The sequence below is a fragment of the Castor canadensis genome, chromosome 16, assembly GCF_047511655.1.
Source record: "Castor canadensis chromosome 16, mCasCan1.hap1v2, whole genome shotgun sequence".
Taxonomy (NCBI): domain Eukaryota; kingdom Metazoa; phylum Chordata; class Mammalia; order Rodentia; family Castoridae; genus Castor; species Castor canadensis.
In genome coordinates, this window is record NC_133401.1 from 58,456,191 (window position 1) to 58,462,347 (window position 6,157).

At 42.5% G+C, this 6,157-nt stretch overlaps 1 pseudogene; it reads left to right on the forward strand.

The window, feature by feature from the left end:
- The first annotated feature begins 3,297 nt into the window (after positions 1–3,297).
- On the forward strand, positions 3,298–4,263 carry LOC109680835 (olfactory receptor 1D2-like; annotated as a pseudogene).
- Positions 4,264–6,157: the final 1,894 nt, after the last annotated feature.

A 6,157-nucleotide genomic window follows, 5' to 3' on the forward strand; every position in this document is an offset into this window, starting at 1 on the left:
AAGTTACATTTGTCCATCCTTTCTCTTATTTGCTGGGCTTCTGGGGTTCTAATGAGGAAGTCCTTGCCTATAACTATTAGTTCCAGAGTGTTTCCTGCTTCTTCCTGTATTAACTTCAGATTTTCAGGTCTGACATTTAGGTCCTTGATCCATATGGAGTTGATAATAGCACAGGGTGATAAACATGGATCTAGTTTCAGTTTCTTGCAGATGGATAACCACTTTTCCCAGCAACATTTGTTGAAGAGGCTGTCTTTTCTCCATTGTATATTTCTGGCACCTTTGTCAAAAATGAGGTGGGTATAGTTGTGTAGATTCATATCCAGATCCTCTATTTTGTTCCACTGGTCTTCATGTCTGTTTTTGTGCCAGTACCATACTGTTTTTATTGCTTGCTTTGTCTTCCTATAGCTGAATGGGCATAGTTTTCTCTAGATTCAGGGAATTTTCTGTTATTATTTTGTTGAATATATTACACATTCCTTTTGCTTGCACCTCTGCTCCTTCTTCAATGCCCATTATTCTCAGGTTTGGTCTTTTGATAGAGTCAGTGAGTTCTTGCATAATCCTTCCACAGGTCTTGATTTGTTTGACTAGTAGTTCTTCAGTTTTTTTGTTTAATTACCATTTCATCTTCAAGTTCTGAGATTCTGTGTTCTGTTCATTCTAGTCTGCTGGAGTGGCCTTCTATTTTGTTTTGTATTTATGTTTCATTCTTTTTTCTGAGGTTTTCCGTATGGTGGGTCACTTCCTCTTTTATATTGTCAATTTTTGTCCTTATTCCTTTATCTCTGCATTTATGGTGTTCTCTGTTTCATCTTGGTGTTTATTTAGAGCTCCTATGAGTTCATTTGTTTTTGTGTTTTCTCATATTCTTTATTTTTGATGTGTTGGAATTTCTTGAGTTCCTCCTGTGCATTTTGGTTGAGCATGTCTACTAACATCTCTTTGAAATTCTCATTGATTACTTGCAGGATTTCTTCTTTCAAAATTGTTCTTGTGGGCTTCATTGGGTTCCTTGGCATAGTTTATCTTTATTTTGTTGGAGTCTGGATCTGGGTATCTGTTTTCTTCATTTCCCTCTGAATCCTCTACTAATTTATTTTGGGGAGGAGAATGGTTTCCATCCCTTTTTTGTCTTCCCATATTTCCACTTGGTACCATTTCTGTCCCTGGACTATGTGTAATTTAGTATTAGATGAGTTACAATACTAAAAATAATAAAACCAAGAAAGAAGGAGAAAAAAAGAGAAAGAAAAAGAAAGAGAAGAAAAAGGAAAAAAATGGAGAACCAAAGCAAATAATAGGGAGAGCTGCTGGACAATGAAACAGCAAACCAGACTGCCAAACCCTGAAAGAAAGCAAAAAACAAACAAAAAAAATCAACAGTTCAGGAACAGTTGAATTACAGTCTTAGTTGTTCTGGTATTACTTCTTTAGCATCCAGTCCTATCTGTGTCTCCTAGGCAGGTTTGCAGCCTTCCTGTGATGGCCTGTGAGGTGAAGGCCTGGCAGAGTGGTGATTGGCGGGCCTGTGGAGCTGGGGCCCACCAGGCCTGAGGTGTGGGGGCCTGGTGGAGTGGAGATCAGTGGGCCTTTGGGGTGGGAGCCTCTTGGGCCTTCAGGGTGGAGGCCTGTAGGAGTGGAGATTCAGCTGGCCTTCATAGTGGGGACCTGGCAGGCCTGAGGAGTGGGGACCTGGCAGAGCGGAGATCTGATGGGCCTGTGGAGCCAGGGCCTGGTGGGCCTGAGGGGTGGGGGGCCTGGTGGAGTGGAGATCCTGCGGGCCTATGGCACAGTGGCTCCGTGGGCCTATGGGGTGTTGCTTGGCGGGCAGCAGTTGGCTTTTCTTTTAGTAAATCATGGTGTGGAAGAGCCTTCTATGAGCTAGGGGTTCAGAGTGCCAACGTTTCGACTCTCCCTTGTACTTTACCTCAGCCAAGCATGTCTCCAGCATCTCGGCAAGGTCACTGATTCACAGAGCTCATGCAGTCTGTGGCTGTGTCCCAGTCACCATCCATGACTATCTTTCATACTGGTAAATTTTGGTATACAATACCTTTGTAAACACTCATGCTATCATTTTACTAATTTCTTGAGACTTCCTATGTGGTAGTTATTGTTCCAAGAGCTGGGACATAACAGCAAAGGCCCTAAGGCAGAAAGGACTGAAGTCCATGAGCCTGGCAGGATACACAAGAAGTGAAGTTAGTGGGTCTCAGGTCAGAGAGGGTCTGGTTTACTGAGTTACAAGAAGGCTGGACATTAGTCTTATTGTGACAAACCTCTATTAAGGATATTTGTGTAAGAGAGTGTTGTAATCCCTTGGAAATTTTGAAAGATGATGCCAGCTACTGAGAGGAGAAAAGCCAGTGTAACCTGGCATTGTCCTGAGTGACAGACACCAGTGGTTTGGTCTGGAGGAAGACATCATCCTGGACACTCTTGAATCCTGCTATTCAAGATAAGCCTTCCCCATGTTGGTCAGTTGGGATCCACATGATGGAGTCCTGAGCATGTGAAGTCCTGCATTTTGGGACTTTGGAAGTGGCCATGTTTTTATGCTGCATAGGGATATCCAGAACAAACAAGGAGTGGTACAAGCTAACGTGCTGGTCAGTGTGTTGGGCAAGGCAGGGAACACTACTTGTTACACCCATTAGTGGCCAAACCCAGAACAGTCTTGGAGAAAATAGAAAGGAGAACTAAGCATAATTTCCTAGCCTTTGTTCACTTGCTGGTCACATGTTAAATCATAATATTTTGGGAATGTTTGCCAAAACTTTTCACACTAGCTCTATCTCCATAATTGGCACTTTGAGATCATGATTCATGTCCAGATTCCACTGGGTCCCCTCAACTTGTAGCTGCCATGCAGTGAAGACATGCTGGCTGCATCTAGGTTAAAGACTCAGTGATGATGATGGTGGCCTCAGCACACAGCATCTGAGAACTGACTAGATTGTCCACTCTGCAGTGGGATGGTTGAGTGCACAGGATCTGCATTTAGACCACGTTGGGGTCAAAGTCCTTTGTCACTTACTGTCAGTGTGGTCAGAAGCCAGTCACTTAACTGTAAGCTTCATTCACTTCATCAGAAAAGTGTGGATGATAAAAGTTCATATCTTATAAAATGAGAATTAGAGAAGATTGCATGTTTAGTTTTTAGCATAAGTGCACTTAACAAAAAGCTGTGATGATTATAGATAGAAAGCTGTTCATTTATTGCATTACAAATGAATTTTGATCCAATTCTGAACCTTCATCGAGTCCAGGCTTCTTCCTACCTGCAGTGGGATGCCCAGGGGAGAGGAGAATGAGATGGGAGTCAGTGTGTCCCCCTTGTTTGACATCACCAGTGACCCAGGGCAGTGACAAGTCCTCTTCTGGCTCTTCCTGTGTATGTACATGGTCACTGTGGCTGGGAAAGCACTCATCATCTTGGTCATCAGCTCTGATCCACACCTGGACACCCCATGTACTTCTTCCTCACCAATTTTTCCTTTGTGGATATCTGCTTCAACAGCAATCTGATTCACAAACTCCTGAACGACCACAGGGCAGGAACATGGACCATTACTTACTCCCATTGTCTGACTCAGATGTACTTCCTCATTTCCTTGGCTAGGGTGTTCACCTTTCTGCTGGCTGCCATGGTGCTGGACCATTATGTTGCTATCTGCAGCCCCCTGCAATATTGCACCACCATCACTCCTCAGCTCTGTGAGGGGCTAGTTGCTCTCACGTGGGTAGGCTCCAGCTTCATCTCCCTTGACCACACACTTCTCATAAGCACACTGACTTTCTTCTCCTCAGCCTGGGAGATCTCACACTTCCACTGTGATTCTCATCTGCTCATGAAGATGGCCTGCTCAAACAACTTGTCAATCAGGGTGTGTTCCTGGGGGCTGTGGTCTTATTCATGGCCCCCCACATGCTCATCATGGTCTCCTACATCCACATGGCTATGGCTGTCTTCCAGAGTCCATCTGTCAAAAGTAGGCACAAGGCATTTTCCACATGTAGCTCCCACCTGTCCATAGTCTGTGGCATTGTCCTGGGGATCAACATACAACACCCAGACTCATTCCCAGCCCAGGACACAGTGGCAACCATCATGTACACTGGTTACCCCCATGCTGAACCCCTTCATCTACAGCATGAGGAACAAGGACACAGGAGGTGGTGAGAAGACTAATTACCAGGGGTTCAAATCCCCTTAGTAGTGGCACATGCTGGGCTGCTGTTAGGAATTCAAGATAGAAGGGAGTGGAACATATCCTGGAAATCAACTCAATACCACTTAACCCTATATATCCATTCAGACTGTTTTTAGAGAAAAAAATACATTGAAAAATTAGGAGGGAATTTTAGTATTATTAGAAAAGACACTTGTATCTATGGGAATCCATTCTAGCTGCAGTAAACACAAAATTCCTATTATATTGGTTTACACAAAACAGGAGATTGCTTTTTATCCAGAGTGGAGAATCCAAGCTACAAATGAGGCTCCTTCCAGGTCTCCCCTCCACCACCCAGAGTGAGGCCTTCACCCTTCTGTTTCCAAGATGTCTACTGAGGCTACAGCAATCTTATTAGTCTCAGGTCAGGAGAGGAAGGTGAAAGGGAAATTGTTTTCAAGGGCTTTTCCAGAAGCCCCACTCAGCATCTCTTGCTCACATCTCAATGGCCACCCCCTGCAAAGCAGGCTCCCAAAGGCAGTTGTTTATTTTTGATGCTGTTGTTTTTTCATTTGTTTGCTAGGGTTATAAACATCACCACCTCCAATGAAATAGCAATGCTCTTAGAAAGGTACAGGAGGAAGTGGTTAATGGGCAGACAACTGGCAGGAATGCCAAATTACCTAAGACTGCTTTTTCCATATTAAAAAATGCAACATCACATTGTTATTTTTAGGAGCATAATCATATTTTTATAGTGATTCCCTCCAGATTGATTGTTAGGAGGCAAACCACAGATGTGGCCCTACATTTGTGAGGCTATAAAATCAGAAGAAAAATCCCCCCTTTAAGTCCTAAACCTGAGAGTAAGGCTTCACTGGGTGGAGCCAAGAAATAGGAAGAAAAACCATCATAGAAGTTTTGTGGCACTAACATTTGAGGAGATTAATTTTGTTAAAGGGGTGCAGAATTCATTTTGCATTTCTTCTTTTCTCTGAAGGAACATGTGTGGGGGAAAAACTCATGCTGTTCAAACTTTGCTCACTATAATATTGGTATATTCTAAAGTTTAAACAAAGTACCATTGTATTCTAAATGTAATGAGGGACACAATAAAGCAATCCAAGAAAATACTAAGATCATAGGAAAATATCATATATTTTTATAGAGCTTTGTAGAACACCTCTTTCTAGGTTTGATGTCAAGGGAAAATCAGTACAAACTATTTTAATTGGCTACATGAGATTTCACATTAATCATGCCTTTGATTTTCTTTATGTTTTTATGCTTTGACATTGGGTTCCACTATGATGGGAGAGAAATTTCCGCATTAGCTAATACTCCTAGAGATTGCCAAAGATTCAACCAGGACAATGTCTTCATTGGCAAACTAACAAATCCAAAAGCCAAACCACTCTACCTCCTCCACCAGCCTTGACACTCTGGTTCAACAATCCCCTGGTATAGCCATTCCTAATTACTGGGCTACAAGAGCCAGGCCCTATGTCCCAGAGCTCATGTTAAGTATTCAAACCAGTCAATCTTGTACCTGTGAAACATGCCTCTCCCATTCCTAAGTGCAAAAACCACAATAATGCTCTTACCCATGTTTTACTGTGGCTCCCTCCACTTCCTGACCAACTGTGGTACTTCTCCCAGGTACCCTGCAGGCATGTCCATGCCTCAGTGCTAAGCATCTGTGAGTAAAGGAACCCCTTCCTTGTGGGCAGTCATTTCTGTGCCTGTATGTCTTAGAAAACTTGATTAAAACAAATTCTGGACATATTTTCTCTATGAACAAATAAACAAAAACAGATTCTTCACAGAAAAAGATAAATCAAAAGAATCTCAACAAAGAAATAGGAAGGGAAATTAAAAATTAACACAAGAAAATTTAAAACATATATCTTTTCCCCAAAAGAAAAGTGAACAAATGCTAAATATAGAATGCAAAATAGGCACTAATCATATGAAAA